Source organism: Chinchilla lanigera, unplaced genomic scaffold (assembly GCF_000276665.1).
Source record: "Chinchilla lanigera isolate Chin_1 unplaced genomic scaffold, ChiLan1.0 scaffold00026, whole genome shotgun sequence".
Lineage (NCBI taxonomy): Eukaryota > Metazoa > Chordata > Mammalia > Rodentia > Chinchillidae > Chinchilla > Chinchilla lanigera.
Genome location: NW_004955427.1, coordinates 8,942,135 through 8,964,632, shown reverse-complemented (window position 1 = coordinate 8,964,632; position 22,498 = coordinate 8,942,135). Strand labels below are relative to the sequence as shown.

Genomic DNA, 22,498 nt, shown 5'->3' with positions numbered 1-22,498 from the left:
TTATCTTTGGAAGAAGGTGCTACCCCAAGTTGAAAATTATTTCTCTAGGGGCTGGGGATTTAGCTCAGTGGCAAAGCACCTGCCTGGCAAGTGTAAGGTCATGAGTTCGGTTCCTGGTACTGGAGAAAAACCAAAAAAAAAAGAAAAAAAAATTATTTCTCTAGAATTTTTAAAAATACAATGTGATACACCATAAAAAAAAAAATCCAGTTACTCAGAGACAAGAAAACAAACAGAAAGAATCAGAAACTGAAAACAGAAGTACAAATGGCCCAACAGCACATGAAAAAGTGTTCTGCTTCTTTGGTCATTAGGGGGAATGAAAATCAAAACACCCCTGATATTCTGTTTTACCCAGGAAAAAAATGTTATCATCTGGAATTCTAAAAACAACAAATGCTGGTGAGGTTTTGGGGGAAAGGAACCCTCTACATTACTGGGAAGAATGTAACAGTGCAGTCACTATGGAAATCAGTATAAAGATCCTCCCAAAAACTAAAAATAGAGACCCTATTTAACCCAACTATACAGCATCCAAGTATCTTTCTGAAAGAGCTAAAAACATCATTTTACAACCATATATATATATCCTGTTTATAACAGTGCAACTCATAACAAAAGAATCTTGAAAGCAGCATGTATGCCCATCAACAGATGAATGGATAAAGAAAATAAAATATACAGACACACACACACACACACACACACACACACACAAAATGGAGTACTAGTGAGCCATAAAGAAAGGTAAATTTGAGTTATTTGTAAGAAAACAGAGGCACCTTAAGACTATAATCCTAAGTAAAATAATTCAGACACAGAAGGCTAACTATGGCATAGGTTCTCTTATATGAGGAACCCAATATATAAATAATTTAAAGAGCAAAATAAACAGATAGATGCTAAGAAACAGAAAGATACTTGGTGCAGATGGGAAGGGGAGCTGAGGATGGGGACAGATGAAAGAGTAGGAGGAAAGGGAGAAGTAAAAAAGATCAGATGCATCAATAAGTGTATTTATTATGTGTCACAAACATATATTAGTAAGAATGGAAAAAAGACAAAAAATGAAAATACACATTCCCCAAACTCACAAACACTTCAGATGTTGATGTTTTTAAGACATACACTTGAACCATATCTATTTAATTTAGAAGACAATATAATGTTCACAGTGAAATTAATAATAATAATAATAATAATAATAATAAGGCAAACAAACCACAAGAACTAAGAAGTAACCGAAATTAGCAGCAATTGTATAGTTTAACAATTGTCAAGTCAGTTAACGAGAATTAGCAGGCTAGATATTGATTGGACAGAAAAAAAACTATCTAGAATAAAGCAAAGAGGAACAAAATGATAGAAACTGTAGAAAAAAAGTAAGAATCAGGACATTGCAGAAAAGCATAGTATCAATGTAAGAAAAATTCCAGAAGGAAAATAGAACCATGAGAATTATAAAAATTATTTGAAAAACAACAGATGAGAATTTCTAAAACTGAAAGAGTTTAAATCATAGATTCAAGAAGTTCAGCAAACCTCAAACAGGTTGAAAGAATACAACCAGTGGCTCTAACAAGACACTTAAAATGAAAGAAAAAATGTCAAGCAATTAGAAAAAACAAAAAAGGCAAGTTCCCTTCGAAAGTGCAAATACTAGGGAGATAGCTGACTTTTAAACAGAGGTAACAGAAATCAAAAAGCAAGAGAAAAACATCATCACAGTTCTGGAAGAAAATAACCCCTGAACCAAAAACTGTATCTGCCAAATTAAAGTTCACCAGGTGAAATTAGAGTACAGGCATATTTCAAGAATCAAATAAAATAAAGAATTTATGACAAAGAGTTTGTAACCAGAAGATCTGCATTAAAAGCTATACTGGCAGCATAATTTTCTGGGAGGAGGAAAAAAGCATGCTATAGAAACACATATTCAGGGAAGAATGATGGGAAATGAAAAGGTGAATATGAGACAAATTTGAATAAGTAGATTAATAGTCATAATAGTACTATGGTTTTAAACACAGTCCTTTCAAATATAAACTGAACATACCATTGGCACTTATATGTTATACTTTAATTAAAGACATAATTAAATGACTTAACAATAGTGGCCTTAAATGTTTAGAGGGGACTAAAAGAATTTGGTACCTGAGAAAAAGCTAATTGTTCAAAAAGAATATTGAAAAATACCAATTAATGTGATTTAAGAACAATGTATCTGATAGTACGTGACTAAGCAGTCAAAAAACCATAGGAGAATGTTGCTGTGCTTAGGATGTGGAATTCCTCCACACCGCCAGAACTCAGGTGCTGAAGGTTTGGGCCTCAATACCGCAGTGTGCAGCAGTGGGGCTTTGGAGAGGTGACCAGGTCATTGGGGCTCTGACCTCACAAGTGGATTTATGTACTCGTGGATCCATAACTCAATGGGCTATTGGGCAGCGATGGGCACTTTAGGAGGGTGGGCCTAGCTTGAGGAAGGTCGTTGGAGGAAATGCCCTCACGGTGTTTATTTTGTCCTTTCTCCTTCCTGCTTCCTGGCAGCTCTGAGGGGAACAGCTTTGTCGCACCATCTACTCCCCATCCTGATGTCTGGCCTTGCCGCAGGTCCAAAACAGTGCAGCCGGCCAACCATGAACTGAAACCTCTGAAACGAGGAGCCAACATAAATCTTTCCTCCTACTGAGTTTTTTTTTTGTTTCAGGTATTTTGTTACAGTAATGGAAAACTGATTAACACAAATGTGTAACTTCTAAATAAGTAGAGGAAGAAAAAAATAAATTTTCAGCTCCATTTAAGCAGAAGGAAAGGTGTGACACAAAAAAGTCAGACACAAAAAGTTCATACTGCCTGATGTGAATTACATAAAATTCTAAAGACAGGCAAAGCTCAAATGTAATATTTAAGGACACATATTTATAGAGGAACACTAAAGAAAAGCAAGGGTAGGATTACCACGGAAGGTAGAAAGTGGTTTCCTTTGAGGGAGACAGAGATGGTAGTGACCTGGATGGGACCGGAAGGAGGCCTGTGAAATCCTGGGGATGTTCAGTTGCTTGTTTAAGCAGGTGATTACCTAACAGACTTTTGTTTTGTGTTGATTTGTGTAGCTATGTTTATTTTGTGTTCTCTTATTGGGTTTTTTTTTTTGGTGTTTTTTTTTTTTTTTTTTGGTTTTTTTCTGGTACCGGGAATTGGACTCATGATCTTGCACTTGCCAGACAGGCACTGTGCCACTGAGCTAAATTCCCAGTCCCTCTCTTATCTGTTTTATTTCTACAAGAAACTAATAAAAGTATAAGGACTATCTAAATGTACTGATTATCAGAAATACATAGTTTAATAAAAGGTAAGATATAGCAGAAGCAGTATGTTCTTGGTTATATTTTTTCACATATTCACATATATGCTTGCATTGGTTTAAATAATTTTTCAAGACATATAAAGATACTCTAGTCCACTGTCTATTAGAGCAAAGACTAGATCTCTCATGTTTATGGCAGAGAGGAGCTAATTTTCATCTATATGCTTTTATTATGAAAATAGATTTTAAATTATATTTTAATAATAAAAATAACTCTCATTAGTCTATAAATTAACTATTAAAATGAAGTAGAGTTACCAATTGATGAAATCATTACTTTCAACAAATAATTGCATTTTGAATTCTTAATTTAAGTCTGGCATTTTAAACCAACAACTATAAATCATTGCTAAATTTGTTCAAAAGATAAATCATTATAACCAAGGAAGAAAAGATACTCATGAATTATCTCTCCATTTGCCTCATAAAAATGGAGCAGAGATAGTAAATATAGTTCATTATCATTTTATCTTGTTTCTAGAACATTGGTAGAAGGCTTCTCATTTACATTACAATTGTATGCTACTAAAAATACAAAACAAATTTAGGGTGAAACAAATGGCTGAAGAGGGGCTGGGGATTTAGCTCAGCGGCAAAAAGCGCCAGCCTGGCAAGTGCAAGGTCATGAGTTCAGTTCCTGGTACCAGAGAAAAACCAAAAAAAAAACCAAAAACAAACAAACACAAAAAACAAATGGCTGAAGAACCTGTCACAAATCATGAAATTGTACATTAGGCTTTTAGTAATAGGAACAGTGGGTTAGATCAGAATCCAGTAATATGGACCATGTATAGTGTCAGAGCAATTAGAACTAAACGTAGTGTGTATTTTCAGACTCTAGCAGTAAATGGAATGAAAGTTCCCATTGCTGACAAGGTATGAAGAAGTGAGCTCATCAAAGATTTCTGGGGTGAGACAGCAGGTTGAACACATGCCTCTAGTTTTGTTTCTTATCTCCTTAGTCTGATAAAATTTATGAAATTTAGGAAAGCAATCAAGAAAGAAAGAAAGAAAAGAACTGAGAAAGAAATGCAAAATTTCGGAAATTCGCCAAAGAGGGACAAGTAGTAACTGACTTAGTAAACCCTATCTAGCTAATATTGGAAAAATGTTAGTAAACGAATTTATACTAGAATTTTCACAAGACGTAAGAACTGCTTTTGGGATTCAGACAAGACAGCTTCCTCTGAAAGCTGCTTCTTGTAACCATCCATTACATGTGGATGGACCACCAGTTCATTAATAGATGAGATGCCATGTACACACCAGTGATGAAGTAAAATTATATTATATCATGAAGCTTTCTGGGCAGAATAGACACAAGCCAAGCTGGTCTGGACTTGGCTTGAGTGCGCTGAGAGAGAAAGGGTACAATCAGCCAAGTACTCATTAGGAGATGGTACTAATTACCTCATCCCCCAGTGGTTTGAACTTGCTGCTGTGCAGAGAGAGCCATGCTTTGGCTTCCTTATCAACCTGCCCAAATATGGGGTGGGAGGGAAAAGAGGAGGTGGGGCCTCAAAGCTTTCAGAAGTTAAAGTTTTTTTTTAATGGAGTCAGACTCCATTAGACTCCATTATTTAAAAAGTTAAACTTCCCAGATTCTCTCTTCCACTGCACTGTGGTGAACAATTGTGTCTTTACTCTGAAAGAAATGTGGAGGTTTGTTCACTGGAAAAACTACAAGAATATCTGGATTAATGACCCAGGCACAGAGTGGAGCTGGGGTAGGAGTAGAATTACATTAACAAATAAATACCTAATGCTGAGTGCAGAGTGCAGAGTGCTGTGCCACTGTCTGCTTACATCCCCTACAGTAAACGTAGGTCACAAGCATGGCCCGTTGCTCAAGTTCTCAGAGCCTCCTATGGGTTTTTTAGGTTCGCCATTCTTAACAGTAAATACATACTCTGTGATTACTAGTTACCCCGAGGGAAGCTCTATCAAAAAAGATATAAATTAAAACAAAACCAACCTCCTCCACAAAATGACATCTTGAAGTAAATAAATAATGTTGGGGAAGGGAATCAACAAATAAAAATCAAATGAAATAAAACTGTTATTAATGTTCTCAAAAGATAAGAAAACATATTCATAAAAGAGAAATAGGGTACTCTAAAGATTTAACAGAAGAGACATCTTGCAATTGGAAATATAAGAGTAGAAGTAAAGCACACTAAAACTCTTGTGGTTTTTTGTTTTTGTTTTTGTTTTTGTTTTTTTTTTACAAATAAGAGGAAATAGCAGAAAAGAAAGCAAAAGTTACTAAAGAATAATGTTTTCCAGAACTATGGGGAATAAATTGCTATTACTGAAAAAAATTTACTGAAGAGAAACACAGAGTGAAATGTTCATATAAAGACACTCTTAAAATTTCAGAACACAAGGGTAAAAGATTCTACCATATTCCAGGAAGAAAGGAAAGATCAGAAAGAACCAGGAATCACGTTAGCTTTAGACTTCACAACAGCATAACTTGCAAGAAGAGGAAAAATGCAATAACATCCAGAATTCTACAGGAAAAGCACTGTAACCTGGAATTATAGTCAACATCTCAAACATTATGAGGGCAGAATATCATTTTTGGACATACAGTCAAAAACAAAAAATAACCCATCCTCCCTTTTTCAAGGAGCTATGGGAAATGTGCTTAGCCAAGATGGTAGTATAAACCGAGAGAGCCATGATACAGGAAATGACCTCCACGTAGGACAGGGTGAATGGATTCCCAGGAGGATAGTGGACAGGCATCCCAAAGTGCTAGCTAGAAACTAGACAGACCGGAGGAGTGTAAGGTGAGACAGATATTCTGCAGGCTACTGGGATCATTTTTTAAACACTTGTATGAATGTCCTGGAGTGCTTGGCTCAGATGAGAAGCTGGTTATCTGGCAATTGGCTGATATATTTCTTGCCCTTTTTTGCAGGTCCTGCTGCCTAAATCAGCTATGTCTATTTATTTTACCCAACCGATGTGTTCTCCTCTGGCTTACTTCTGAGAGTTGGAACAAAGCCATCATGAATCTAGGAGCAAGAAGCCTAAAGTAGTTCACTCTAGTCTCATTGATCATGTGCTTAGTACCTGTTTATACAGTTTTATAAAATGTAGAAAGTGGTGAGCCTCAGATTTCTGAAAACTCACTTGTGGCCTCTCCCGTAAATATCCCAGAAGGTCTTGTAAACTGTCACAATATAGAAGGCTAAGACCTTCAGTTGACCTTGTCCTGAAAACCTTAACCCAACAGTGCTAATGATAATCTCTGGTTGGTTGTAATAACACAACTAAATTTGAATTTGCTATCCATGTTTTCAAATCCAAATATTATTTTAAGAATAGTTTATATAAATAGATATACACACTTTCATTAAACTTTACAATGATAAAGAAACTCAAGAGAAAACTTTAAATTCTGCACTACAATCTAGAAGACTCTGTTAATTTCAGGAAGAAAAAGCAGATCAGAAAGGATCAGGGATTGTTATGACTTTAGTCCTGTGGAGAGGAAAGGTATAGGGAGAGATATCAAGAGGGGAAAACACAGGGGATTCCAGTTCATAAACTTGGTGGAGGATTCAAAGATTATTTTTAATCATCTATTGGATTTTACATTTATATTTTACATGTAATTTCACAGAAAGAAAATAAGGGAAAAAGAAGTAAGCATATTCATATAGTAATGGTTGGAGTTTGAATTGTGATCTTCTTCTTGAATGACTATGAAGAAATATCAAAATCTTTAAGATTGACCATGATATTTGACAGAAGAATCTAGAAAGTATTCTATGCAAAGTCAAACAATGTACAAAGTACACAGAAGACATTGCTTAAAAACACAAATAAAGAGGTAAAAATTTAAAACCCCAAACATCCAATCTTGAAGAATTGATGTTCATACAATTGGCCATTATTCAGTCATTAAATATCATTTTCTTCTTTGACATGAGTAAAGTTCATATTATACTACATTTTACTTTAAAATACTTGAGCACAGACCATCTGATGAGTATTAAACTACTTTAAACTACTCCCCCAGAATAGTTGGCTAGTGTTTAAAGAATCCTGTTCAGAAATCATTCTAAAAGTCTGTGCTTTGGAGGCAGTTACTACAAGTGCTTTAATGATAATTAGCATTATCAATATTGAAGGATTTGCTAATTAGCCTAAGAGATGCTCAAAATATTTTTATTGGTGAATATAGACAAGCAAATGTACTCTTGCATGAACAGAAATATTATAGAAGTCCATAACCACAGAAGTACTTAACACTAGCATATTTTAGTGCTTGTTTCTGGTGAATATAAGGAATGAATGTAAGGAATTTCAAGTATTAAGAGACAAGAGTTCTGGTATATTACCAAGCTTGCAGGAACAGGTTTTGTGACTCTTGTCAAAGGTGTGTATTATTTGGGGTTCTTCTGAGAAGTAGATGGATGATTAAAAGACTTATTGGGAACACACTTTAGGGAAAGAGTTGGAGAAGGCAGGGAGAATCTTCGAATTGGGATGAAGACCTGATCTTGCACAAGAGATAGGCAAGGAAGATCAAATAGGAATAATCTCAGACAACTAGGGTTCCAAGAAAGTTTCAGCCCGACAATGGGGAGGCCTTATCCCAAAGTGATGCTAATGTAGAATCTCATCTTTTAGCACAGGGCGTGGGTTAATACTCCAAGCCATGCTCACGGATTGGTTGAGAGCAACCATGGGAACCGTGTCTTCCAGGAAAATGAGGTGGTAGATCCAGACACTCAGAAGTTGGTACTGCCAATCAATTATGTTCCCCAAACTTTAGACCTGAGTACTTTCATAAATGGTATAGTACATGTGGCAGAATTCAGGCTCAGACAAACCACTTAGTAAAGAGATCATTGATTGCTTGCAATCACCATCTAATCATTAGAAACAGAGGTATAAAAAATGTGATGATTATAAAATGGCAAAATTAACTTCAATCTAATTTCAATAATATAGGTAAGCAGACTACATTTCCAATGTGAATATAGCATGACCCCTTTTTTCAAATACATGTTATGGTGGTGAGGCAGGAGATAGTATAGGAAACAGCCTGGCCTTAGGCTTCACCACAAGCAGGGTGCCTTTCAGCTCTTAGAGACTATAACAGCATCCTTCCCTAACCACACTTCCTTGAGAGACTACAAGAGCATCCTTCCCTAACCACACTTCCTTGAGAGACTACAAGAGCATCCTTCCCTAACCACACTTCCTTGATATCCAACATAAGCCTGAGTTCTGCTTTTTGGACATCTGGCATGAGTCAAAGTGGAATGTGCTCTAACTGTTTTAGAACAACCAAGGGAAACTTATTATACCATTAGCATTGAGGAAAACCTCAGTTTCCCTCCCAATATGAGATTGGATACTTTCAATTAGTTAAACAGTCCTTTTAAAGGCCACCCCAGACTCCAAGACTCAGAAAAGATCCCAATCAATACTTAAAAATCTAAAATAGACAGGACCACTCTGAATCAAACTCACTCTTGAGTTTTCTTATCAGCCCATTCCTGCATTGTAGAGTATACTGATCCTTTAATAAATGTCTACTTTTCTCACTAATTTTGTGTGTCCTGTTTGATTCTTTGTTCAAGATTAAAAAAACCCTGGATATCAGATTAAAATGAGACCATCTGTCCAGTTATAGTGGGAGTGAAAAGTATTTTACTAGATACCACAACTATTGTTTAGGAACTTCGCTCCTTTCCCATCCAGGCCCATGATCTTTAATTCCCTATCCAGTCTTCTCATCAAGGTATTTTCCTAAGGCATTGTTATGGTTTAGATCTAAAGTGCCTTTCCCAGTCTTATGTGCCCAGAGGTGGTGCTTTCAGGTGATTTGATCATGGAGGCATTATACATACCAGTGGATTAATCCACTAATGGATTTATAGTTGAATGTGCTATTAATAGGCAGTGGGGACCCACTGGAGGAAGTAGACTGTTGGGAGTGTGTCTTTGGATAGTTTAGCTCTTGCTCTAGTTTATTCTCTCTCATTCTGTGTCCTGGTTATCATGGGTTGGGCAGCTTCCTTCCACCAGGCCCTTCTGCCATGTCACTTCTGCCTTGGAGCCTTGTGATCAGGGACATAACCCTCTGAAACCATGAGCCAAGTAAACCTCCCCTTTAGTTGTAGGTGTCAAGTACTTTGTCCCGGTAGTAGGAAATCTTATACAAGCACTGTGAATAAAAAAATGCATAGGAATTTGGGCTTTGAGCAGGCAAGACTAGCGGGAAGGAACAGAGAAAGAGAATAGCAAAGTGGCCAAAGGACTTAAAGCCACCTCATGAATGACATATGTTCGAGAGGAGAACAGTTGTTTGCCCAAAGAAGATAAGGAACTATGTACAGAATGAAAAAGTGAGAAGTCATAGACAAGACTGATAAAGGCAAATATGAATCTCTAAGAAACTCCAGAAGTCATGCAGCATGCACTAAACTTCTTACCAGACTAAAAGTACAAACAAGTAAAAGCTTGTTTGAGGTAGACCGTAGGAAGAAAGATGAATGCAACTCACATCACAGTTTAAAATGTGCAGAGTCACATAGAATGTTTCTTTAAATCATAGGGTAATGCATGGATTTTTTTCTTCTCTGTGTTTTGTATTTTCTGCAATAAACAAATTGGAAAAATATTTTAAAAAACCAATTTGGGTAATGGCATATTTCCAGAAACTAGATTGAACATCAGCTAAGTAAGGTCTGTTTTCAGCGCAGTTTCCCACATAGGTGGTCAACTGTAGAAAAACTCTTTATATCAGGTCAATTCATCCTGCTACCTGTGGACGCCTTCAGCAGCTCATTCATCTTAGGCATATTTAGGAGACAGTGTTAGCCAAAATGGAATTTTTAATCAGGATCTTTTCCATAGCCACTGATGATGTCTGGATATACCCTGCCTGAAAAGTCCTTTCACCAAAATCATCTCTACTTCACCTTACAGTGAAATCTGAATTAAAATATTGTTCCAGTAATTAAAATATTGTTCCACTAAATTCAAAACTGGCTATAGAGAAAGTTGATGATGTCTTTAAGAAGAATTCTCACTGTAGCCTAGCTACTTTACTTTCTCATACTTGTCAAGGTTCCATTGGTAAATGTATGGACTTTTATGCAAAGTAATAGAGTACCTCCCCTATGATTGGTACATTGAGATATTCTTCCCTCACAGAGGCTCACCCTCCCACTTGCCAGCTTAATTTCTAAGGTACAGAGACTTATCAGTAACCAGCTATAGCTGGCACTTTAGACCCTCTCGCAGAGAATGACGAAGAACAGATCTATCCACTACATGGATACTTACAAATATTTTAGAAATCCTAATTACCCTCTGTTCTATCCTAATATTGAACTTGACCACTGGAAGGATGCATGCTGCCACTAGCCACAGTATCTTCCTGTTTGAAAAAGACTCACTTTCTTCAGAGCAGATCCCATCCCACACAAGGGTACATGATTGGTGACAGAAGCAGGACTGCATTTTCACTTGCCCCGTCAGCTGGATACCCTAGTGCATTATTAAGTCTGAATAACTGTCCAGAATCTCCATGATTTATGTGCTTAGAAGACCTTACTTTAGTCCCAGGAGGAAATCTTGTCACTAAGGCATGCTTCAATTCTAAACCTGTACTTAGAAGACCCATGTTTCCCAGCTCTTTGAATTTCATGGACCAGTTAAATTCCAAAATAATCAAAAAATCTTGGGGGAACTGGATTGTCAAGTTTTACTTGGAAAACAAAATGGGACTTAGCATAAGCAATTTACTACGCATAATAATTTTTATTTCTTAAAAGCCCAATACATAGTGTGGATAAAAAGCTGCATCAGCGCACAGGGCACAGCGGACCAAGTCATCACTCCATGCCTTCACAGCCTCCTCTGGCCTGCTCATCTACCAGCCACACGGCTTTCTGTCCTGTCTCCAGCCCGCCCAGCTGCTTCTGCTGCCTTCCCCACCTGCTGGATGCTGAGGGGGTCTCTATGGGTCTAGTGTCTGACTGAAGAGTCAGGGAAGGGCTCTCAACCACCATAGAAACTGTTACCCTTTTCAGGAATCATACAGAAGAAAAGTATAAATTATTACATATCAGTTGATTTAATGTTCATCACGCCTGCTAGATAAAACTTCATGGGAAGAAGAGTACTACATGGTTTTGTCCCTGGCAGCTGAGACAGGTAGGTCTCCAGAGTTAAGTATTTGTTGAAAGGCTTAAACCAACATCCCTTATATAATGTTTGCAATGAGAAAACTGAGTTTTGAACCAGAGGAATGTGTTCCCTTCTTTTGAATATTAAAGATTATATAAGTTGTTTTTCTCCTGGCCCTGTTTCTAGCAAACTTAGATACAGGTTTATATTCCATAATAGCAACGGCATTGAATTTTCTGGTTGGAGTCTTTACTGTTTCCTCTTTCATGTTTTTTAAAATCATTTTTTACTCTTTATTATAAAGCTGTTCAAAGCTGTTTCAAATTCCTTCTTTTGAGAGATAAAGGGTACAAATAAATAAATAAAAGCCTAATAATGCAGCAGCTCACCTGTTCTTGAAATAAAATGCTGACATTTCAAATGTTCTACGTTGTAAAGGTTAGGTGGTTAAATACATTCCTTTTCTGCTACTCAGATTACTCAAATAAACACCAACCACATGCAAACCACACAAATAGATCAGACTTGTAAGCAAAGGTAATTTTAAGGGAGAGCTAGATATTTGAAATCAAGAGAGAGGAAAATGCAAAGTATAGCATTCTAGTTTTAAAACAAACAACTTTAAGAAATTCACTACATATACATCTACTTATGCTTATTATATGCCCTTTTAAAATACTGAGAAAAATCCAACTGCCAGCTGAGGTACTTTCCAAAGATTTTGGAGATGCATGAAGACTTTTTCTTTTCTCCATGAAGCTTATGTATATCTGCTCTTAACAGTCCCAGTGGACAAGACTAGCACTCTCTAATTTGGTAAATAATACTTAGAACTGGGCCAAATGTCAATTTAAGTTCAAATTCTGCACTATTTTCTAATAAAAAGGATTTAATCAAAATGTGCAGAACTAGTGCTTACTAATTGGCTTGATTACTCATATAAAACATGCGTCACCTGTAGTGTCTGGTGGAGCTTTATCACCACATGAAACTTCCAGAAGGCAAAGCTCCCACCATAAGATAAATCATCTTAATTTATCTAATGATTCACAAACTTAAGCATATTAGAATCCTCCCGGTGCAAAGCCTTTTAGAGTCATAGCCAGCAACCTCCACTCACGTGCATGATGAATGAGCCACAAGGAAGTTAGAGGACCTGGTGAGGGCCACACACAAGGTAAGCAGCAGTAAGAACTGAGCTCCCTCCCCCCGGGCCTGCACCCTGTGCCAGGGCACTCACCAGCAGGGAGGATCAGCTGAGGAACAGCCAAGGAGCAGAGTTAGCAGCTCTGAGCAAGAAAGTGCCGCAGTCTCTGGGCATGTGCTTGACCCACAGACTGTTGCTTGATGATATGTGACGGGAGGGGCCATCTTTCTGTCATATGCGTGTTTTCTTTAGCTGCCAATGCCCTTGTCTCTGAAGCCACAGAACGTGCTTGATCAGTGTTCACAACACTTTGAAATACCCAGGGGTCAGTGCTGCACTCAAGACTCTTCTGAGGTCAGGAAATGTACCCTGGCAACGCTTGATGAGCTACCTGGAATTTAATCTAATTTTACAGGGTGAGAACCTCTGATCAAAAGCTTCACAGGAGCACAAACACACCATTTTCGATCCATCAGGGGGAAAAAAGGCACTTGCCCTTCTGAAGAGCTGAAAGGAAGCTTTGGCATGGAGCCTGGCATCTCGCTTGGTAGGCACGGTAACCTTTGTATTCAGATTAGTAGAAGGGAAAATCCCAACTAAAAGTGGCAATCTCTTTTATAATGCGGATACCTGAACCGTGTTTGCTAAAACACCTGCTTCTCAGGTTTTAGCAGAAGACAGATGATAGTGGGAACTGGAGAGTCAGGCCTGGTTTTGACTTTCAGCTCCAAATTTTACTAGCTGACTAATAACACGATAATCTGTAGATTGTTTCCTCACCAGTCAAATGAAGGCTTGGGGTGGTAGTGGACACAAGTAATTACTTTAATCCTCACTACAACCTGATAAAGCAAATGCCTAGATCTACCATAAATATACAAGTATATGCTCGCATGTCAGCACTCTCTCCTTACCTTCTGCTGCCCTCCCAACTTGTCTTCTGACAGGAGCAATTTGCAGGATACACAGAGAGAAGGGCAAGAGGTATTGCTAGCCACTGTGAGTCCTAGTATGTCAACTTCATTGGATTAAGGAATATCTAACAGATTGGAAAGCACACTCCTGGGTATGTCTAAGGGGGTTGTGGAGTTTCGACACTAGGTACTATATATGGCCCCTCAGCCCTCCCTTTCTGGCGCTGTTCTTGTGCTCTGCTTCTCCACTGCCAAAAGCTAAGCAGATTTCTCTACCACGTCCCTCCACCATGACATTTCGTCTCTGAAGCTAGCTAACCATGGATGGAATCCTCTGCAACTGTGAGCCGAATCAATCCTCTCTTCCTTTAAGGTGTGGGTGTCAGGTGTTATGTCCTTATGATAGGGAAAACTGATTAATACAGCAAGGCCTGTTCCTAAGGCATCTGGGCTGCTAACAAACTCTTCCCTGCCAACCTTCTATACTCCTGCCCTAGTCCATTGTAAGTTGCTACAACTAAAACCTGAGTATGGACACTTTATAAAGAAAATAAATTTATTTAGCTCAAAGTTTTGGAGGCTAAGAGTCCAAAATCAGACAGGCCCATCTGCTTTCCCCGTGGTGAGGTCTTTCTGGTTGTGTCCACAACATGGATGTCTTACGTAACAGAAGGGCATGAAAGAGCATTTGGCACAAGGTACAGATTAAATCACATGGCAAGTGAAGAAGCACAGACCATGGAGAGGCCAGGCTTGCTGTTTTATAGAACCTTCTGGTATGGAAGCAAATCCACTCCTGCAGGTCTCAACTCCATACCAGGATTAACCTCTTTGTCAGGGAAGCCACGCCTAATCATTGTTGGCTGAGCCTCACCTCTTAAACATCTCCTAACCTTTCAACACCATTACACTGGAGACCAAGATTCTAGCACACGAACCTCCAGGGAACAAACTGTAGCACGCACCCAAGAATATTCTTATCCCATTTAAAATTGGGATGAACATATTTAAGAACATATTTAAAGGAGGACAGAATCCACAAATGGCAATGTTTAGAACCATTAGGAGCTTAAGGATATGGCAGTAAGAACAGTTTTCTAAAGGAGCAGCGATAGGCCACAGATTTGCTTTGCTTCTGGTGACAGAAGTGGGTGCCGTGAGAATATTGTGTGCAGTTTTATGGCTGTTCCCCTAGCCTCTTTTACTTCTTTTCTTCCTTAACCTCTTTTTCTAGACCAATTATCTTCAAAGATTCAATGGCTAGTAAAAGAGTTTTATTGCCAGTTTTATTTTTTTTTTTTAGTATTGTGGACCCTGAGATAAAAGTCAGCCAGTGCCTCTGCACAATCCAGCCCAGCAGAAGCTACACATGGTTATACTGCGTCACGTGTGCAGTAGACTCAAGCTAGAGAAGTGGACACCAAGACGAGAAAGTAAGATCTCCTCTGAGAAGTAATCATTGTCTCAAAGATAACTGAATTTTCCTTTGCAAGTTAAGGAAAGATTTAGTTGGCATCGGGAAAGAAATCATCGTGACTATGCAGAGGTGCGGTAAGTCAGTTCTTACGTGCTCCCAGATTGAATTTCTACACTGTAAATTAGGAATGACTTGCCCAAAATCACAGAAGTTAATTTCTATGTGTCAGCGAGTCACACTTCACCAGCAGCTATCCCTTATGATACAGGTAGGGCGCATAAAGTATCTGTAAGTGTGGACCCCACGTGCATGTGTCATGGGTAGAAACCAGCAGGGCCCTGTTGAACACCTCATGCTCTAGCCTTGCAGGAGCAGTGCACTGTGGGAAGGCTCCCAGCAGCTGACTGCAGGTGTAAGCTGAGGCCCTTGCCCTGAGCCCACACCACAACCCACAGTAGTCTGAAACAAGGAAAGAGCCACAGGGATTCCCTCAGCATTTTCCCCACTGTACACGCACTGCCCAAAAGCGCAGAGGCTTTGTCCACAGAGACACTGTAAGGGATGGATCCATGCTCTCCCTTTCCCCTTATTGAGTGGTTCTAAAACGTATTTCCCTGTTTTCCTCAAAAACTCCGACAGGATCAAATAACTGCTGGCGGTGGTGATCTCATCAGTAACTCGACTTTGTTCGGACCCCTTCTTTCATTCCTGGTTTCACTCCCACCGTGTAAGTCACAGTCTTATTTGAGGAACCTCAAGACTATGTGCGCTAGCATTTTCCAAAAGAGAAGTGGGTTACGTATGATTCCAGTCTGAGAAAAGCTGCCTGCCTGTGAATAATCTCAGCGTTTGCATTTCTAGTCACCCCCAGCTATTGGTACGCTTGAGGCCCCCTGGGACTCACACTCACTGGTAACAAGCGCAGGGTCATGGTTCTGGTATGAAATCCAGCCTCTCCAGACCTTCTTAATTTGGGGCCCTATTTCTCTCTAATTTACAAACTTTAGTTTAAACCTTCCAACCACGGTTCGTTCCTCGAGGATGTTCAAAGGTGTCTCCTTCATTTTCACTGCCACAACCCTGTAGTGATGTAAACTACCTGGGAACTGTAATTGAAGTGCACAACCCACTTTTAACCCTCTCACTAGATGTACAGATTTTCTTCATCGCCCCTGTAAATATACTCTCAGTTCAGGTTCCCAGTAAAGGAGCCAGTCGTGGGGATTATGAAGCAATTGGGTCACTGAGAAGAAACATTCAAGAGAAAGCTGTCAAGAAATGAGGAGGTAATGCAGAGAAAGAAAAAAAGCCTAGGAAAGATGGGCTTGGTTAAAATCTGGTTTCCAGGGGCCAGGGATATAGCTCAGTGGCACAGCGCCTGCCTGGCAAGTACAAGATAGTGAGTTCAATTCTTGATACAAAAAAAAAAAAATCTGGTTTCCACTATTAGTGCAGAGAGCACCAGAGCCTGAGTGGCATCACAGCCTTGTTCATTCTTTCATTAAGGGTCTCTCTGTATTGTCACATGAGTCAGTCACTGGTCATTGTCACACCCAGGTGGGATGGGCTTCCAGGGCTTCTCAGAGTAAGTGCAAGTCTCCAGAAAAGAGTGCGTCCCTAAGCTACTAGCAACCAATACTCACAGAAACTTGGGTTTGGGTTTACCTTTCATAAATGAGGTCTAAGAAAGACATGAGCAGAGGCCACTGCTCCTGTTTACACCTGTCCGTTGACATAGCTAACAGTATACAGGGTCTCACCAGGAAGTAGCAAGCACCTTAATTTTTTTTTAAATAAAGAAGCAATTAATTAAAATCAAATAAAATAGAACCTTAATAAATAAATCAACTCGAGAAGATTGGCCACATGAGTGGCAGCTGAAAAGCAATAGGAGTGAGACCACCCAGTGATCAACCGTAACCAACAGGAAGCTGCCCCAGTCCATAGGACTGGAGAGCCAATGGAAGCAGAGAGTGTAAACAACTCAGGGCTGCCTGTAGGCTGCTGGAACCACCGAAGAGAGAAGAAATAACTTCTGCCAAGACACCTCAAGAAGTAACGACAGAGAGAAGGACCTGGCTTCTCCCCTGCCTCAAGACCTCCAGACTTCTGCCTGTGACTCCAGTTGGCCAAAAGTCTACAGAAACCAGAGAGGAAAAAGGTCATTGGTCACACCAATGTCCGGGACGTGTGCCTCCTGCAATACACAGCACAGAAGGGAAGGGGAGCGCAAACACAGGCAAATTGGCAAATACACGACCACCATGCTGTAGCAAGCTGAATTGCAAGCTGACCAAACAGCTGGATTGCATCCACTTTTCACCGCTCTTATACAGAATGAGCTAGCTTGGGAATACACATATTTTTTAGATTAAAATAGAAGTAATCAAATTTATGCCACATCCCACTTAATACAATCAAATTTAAATGTACCATGTGTTGTTTCTCTGGCTCACTTCCTAGTTGTCAAACTGTGAAAAATACTGACCTTGAAAGTTACACTCCTCCTGATACCCATTCCCAGCCCCAAATTAGAACTAGGCAAAGGGAAAGAAAAGATTGGAGGCTTTTGAAGACAGCGTTAGGAACTGAATCCATTGTATTCACCGTTTTGCCATAGGTTGACTTGACAGAATACTTCCCTCCTTTGAATTTCCATTGTTTCCCCCATAAATCTGAGTAAATAATATTCAGTATTTGATTTTTTTGAAATGTTAGCCATCATTTTAAATGTTTTGCCAAGCACTAAATAACATAATTAATCATAGGTCCAAACTCAGTGGGCATATTCAGATGTGCCTTTATTATTTGTCAATTTGATCAGCATTTGGGGTGACTCTAGAGGCAGTTTACACAAAGGCCATTCCAAGGGGCTCACCAAAGTGATTCTAGGCTTATTAGGAAATAAAAAGACAAGCCTCCCAGGTGTTGTTCTCTGCTACTTGCAAATCATACAATTGGGGAAGAAAACATCAATCACAGGTTTGCAATGAGTGGAATAATTTTCGTAGTACATACACGCTACATGCACACAATAACCCTTCGTTTTCATTTAGTAAAGGGAGGACAATGAGCAATAGAACTATATAAGTATTCTCATCTCTACATGGCTTTAAAACAATCTGCAAGGTCATAAGATACAACCCTCTGCCAATTTCCTAGTACATTTTCATAGATGGTAGCAGCCTATCTAAGAAACAGCATTTTTGTGAAGGTATATTAATAACTACCTAAACTTCATTTGGGCCAGAAGTGATGACTGAATATACCTCTTCAATGTCACATTTAAAAAGCTGCTGTTCTCAAGAAGGAATTTATACACTTGAGCAAATGACACTGAGTCAAATATAATGCTAAGTACTTACGTCTTCCCCAAACTCAAATTTTAAATGGTCTCTTGAGCTTTCAAATCAGTTTTGAGACGCACTAGAAGGGCATTCAGTTCTATATCTGCTGAGATGAGAAATCAAATCTATAATCATAACAAACAAGCAAATTCATTCTCCCTGCCAATATGAATGTGGGGTACAGTTCATTTTCAGTGATTCACAACTTCTGAGAATCAGAATTCAGATCAGCATACTATAAAAATTCCTCTGGATAATCCAAATGAGTTACTCTCACTTGCCAAGAAATTTCAAAAACATTAACAACTGAGCCAGCTGATTTTTCCAAACAAGAGGGGAATAATGTGTCATTAACTTCAACAGAATATGATTGATGAAAATAACACAAGTATATTAACTCTCAGTTTTGATGAATTTTGCATTCTTCAGGTATTTTTCTCCCTGGAAGCAATTTGTAAAATGTGTAACTGGTTTTGATCCATGCAAGATTTATTCTTCCTATAAGTAAACATCAAAATTGGGGATAAAGTACATTATTAAATTAGCCTACAAGTTCTCTGTAACAATATTTTTCTCTGGTCTAGGGAAACATAGCTGATGTATGTGGGAATATAAATTTGGGGAGTTGTCAGGATAAAGAAGGTAAAGATGCTATCAAAAGGACATGGGAATCAAGCTCAATGAATCTTTATTGGCCAATGCTGGAAAGTTTAATCAGGAAAATAAATTACAATACCAGATTATAAACCAAAAAATTTTTAATAATCCATGTGTGCATACTGAAATAAATGAATGCTTGAATTAATAACTTTTCCTTATCAAATAATTCCAGAGAATACATATAGATTCCAACCCTGCCAGCAGCTGGAGCTTAGTTCCTCTCCCCTTGAATGTAAACTATAGTAAGTCACTAACGTCTAACCACTAGAGTACTGAAAAGAAAAAGAAATAAAATGTACTTTGCAATGGAAAAACCTAGCAAACATAAACTTAACCAAATGATCAAGGTAAGCACTCCTGTTTACCAAGTACTCCTCTATACATGATGAGAAAGACCCTCTATATATGTAGTATTCTGCCACAAAACACACCACCTCATTCTGATCATAAGAAAAATATAAGCTTAAATCACAATGGATCTAGAAATACCTGACAATTGTATTTCAAAACTACCAAGGTCGCAAAAAACAAGGGAAGGCTAAGAAACTTATACTCTGGAGAAGACATAACTGCTCAATATTATTGTGGTGGGGCTGGGGATTCAGCTCAGCAGCACAGCACCTGCCTGGCAAGTGTGAGGTCGTGAGTTCGATTTCCAGTACCAGAAAAAAAAAAACAAAAACAAACAAACAAACAATATTATTGTGGTACAGTATTCTGGGTTGGTTCCTGGAAAATAGAATAGGAATTACTGGAAAAACTGTTCAAACTGAAATAAAATTTGTAGTGTATTAAATATGTAGTATTGTACCATTGATAATTTAAGTTTTAACAGTTGAAACATGTATAAGATATTAACCTGGGGAAGCTTGACAAAATTAACCAGAAATATTTGTTGCAAAATTATGTAGCTTATTCCAAAATTTAAAAATTTTAATTACTCAGACTAGAACACAACATATAGAAACAGGTATGATTTAACAAAATATTTCTCTAAGGAAGCTTAAAAAATTGGCAAGATGGCAAGATAGACGCAAGCAGCACTCACCTGCTCCTCCCCAAAGAACCAAAGTAACAGGTGTTTAATTGCACAGCAAGGTCAGCCACCCTTGGAGAACATTAGAATTCAATAAGAAAAATTAAAAGCTTATAAAATCCAGAGAACTTCAATAGCAGCATAGGAAGAGAAACGAAATATCCCAGTGCCTGCCCTGTCAGGAGAGAGGGCGTCTCCACTCTGTGGGGACAAAGATGAAAGACTGGGTCACAGCAAACTCTGTCAGGGAAGACACTGCCAACCCTACGTAATGGATAATTTCACAACCTTTACGGACTTTCACCTAAATAGATAAGAAACCAGAAATATGATCTGAAGTCTAGCCTTGGAAAATGAATTCACTTTACATTCCAGAGACACCCCAGGTTACTATAGCCAAAGCCACCTTGAACAGGGGTCTATTGTCTGAATCTGGACTATGCTAGGGCACAGAAGTGCTACAAGAAATGACACAGGGAGGGTCAATGATCTAGGGAGAGAAAGAATTTACCAAGACTGGAGTAAGGAAAGAGATCTGTCATACACTGCCAGCGTAAACAGTGGGCAAGTTCGTAGAGAAAGCACCAGGAACAGGGGCAGTACTGTGTGTAAAGGGCAAAGGGAGTAGCCCGCACCCAAGCGCATGCCTCTGGTATAAAGCCAAACGGATACCAAAGGCTTCTCTCTGATTACCAACAGCTCCACATTTCCCTTCTATCCACAGAGTTGATTCTTGAACATTTAGATGAAGGTTTCTTTGTCAGTAGCTGCTTCTTCGAGAGTCACATTAGTTTACACTCATATTAGTGCAAGAAAGTCTTATGGTTTTGGTAGAGTCTTTGGTGACAGTTACCATTAGGTACTTATTGCTAAGATCCCTTTCTACAAACCCCCTGGCTCTTTTATCTTTTACTAGAGGTGATACAAGTGACTCCGTCACGACTTTATAACTCCCATGTTTTTTATGTTTTACCCCTTTTCCTTATGAGAGTTTTTCTGAAAGCTCTGCTGATCAACTGTTCTTGCTGATTTTTTTTACTGTCCCTCATTTGAGGATGCTGTTAAAATTTATAGTCTTATCTAGTTCCATGTTGAACAGGAAATGATTAACAACTCGATGTTACAGCCCCCTTTTGAGCCATAGTTGAACAATGAAGAGGTTTTAAAGTAGGAGTTTTAATGAGTCTTTGGTTGACCAGTATTGCATGTCTATATCTGTTTTCATGAGAAGCCACTTTGAAGATATCAATATATAATACAACCACCATTGTTAATTCCCTACCACTTTGTTTGTAACTCTGTATTGTCTGTATTGTGCTTGTGATATGTTGTAAAATGTTGTATGTCTGTTAATGTTTCCCTCCTTTTATCTTTAAAATAAAAAAAATTAAAAAAATAAAATAAAGTAGGAGTTTTAGGTTACACCTACTTAGTTCCTTTTTAAATTTAATTTTAATGTTTTGTAAGTGATGGCTAATATTTCAAAACATCAAACCAGATGTCTTTGTTAGGAGCTGTACTTGTGTAGAATTTTAAGGGACAACAGTTACAGAGTTTTAAAAGGAATTATAAACACAAAACCAACCAGACTAAAACAAATGTAGTATAACATTTTTGAACCAAAAAACAAATTTTTACCTATTTTTACCGAAAGTAACAGAAGAAAGAGCAAAGTTGTCTTTTCCATGAATCTGATTGTAAATGTTTTAGAGAAGAATAAGAACTGTAAATAATAAAACACTTAGATGAGGCAGGTTTTATTTTATATAGATTTTAAGATAACAATTACAATTAACAGCATTATATCAAAACCAAGGGCTCTCTTTTGCACAGATGTGTTTGTGGGGTGACTAATAGACAATCCTTCTGATTATTAGTGGCACAGTCTTTAACAATTTCATGTAGGTTAACTCACTGACAAAAACCCAGCTGGGTCTGGTGGGGCATGACTATAATTCCTGCACTTGCAGGGCTGATGCAGGAAGATTGCTGAGAGTTCAAGGCCAGCCTGGGCTACCTAGTGAGTTCAAGGCTAGCCCAAAATACCTAGTGAGACCCTGTCTCAAAAAAACAAAAACAAACAAATAAAAAAATCTAAAGGGAGCCTTATACTTTTAACAAGTTTGGGAAATCATGTTAATAACCACAAATAAACTTACTACTTGATGGATTAGTAAACTTACTTAGTCAAAACAAAAAAGACATAAACTAGGTTTCAGATGACAAGACAGTCTAAGTGGAAGACTTGTGTTTTGAGTGATCAAAAAGTAACAACAGTGTAAAACACGGAAAAGTATCTTGAAAAATTATATCCATTGGCAGGAGCAGAAGCTGATTCTATGCTATATCTACTGTCAATAGTGCTGCAGTAATCATGGATATGCAGTTGTCTCTCTGTATGCTGATTTCATTCCCTTCTGCTATACACCCAGAAGTGGAAAAGT

At 38.4% G+C, this 22,498-nt stretch overlaps 1 protein-coding gene across 2 annotated transcripts in view; it reads right to left on the bottom strand.

The window, feature by feature from the left end:
• Hhla2 (HERV-H LTR-associating 2) overlaps window positions 1-20,246 on the bottom strand; it is a 63,262-nt gene extending 43,016 nt beyond the window's left edge. For both annotated transcript variants that reach the window (XM_013515059.1, XM_013515060.1), the window contains exon 1: window positions 20,067-20,246. The gene's annotated coding sequence lies outside the window, so the exon portion shown is untranslated. The remainder of the gene's footprint in view (window positions 1-20,066) is intronic.
• Window positions 20,247-22,498: the final 2,252 nt, after the last annotated feature.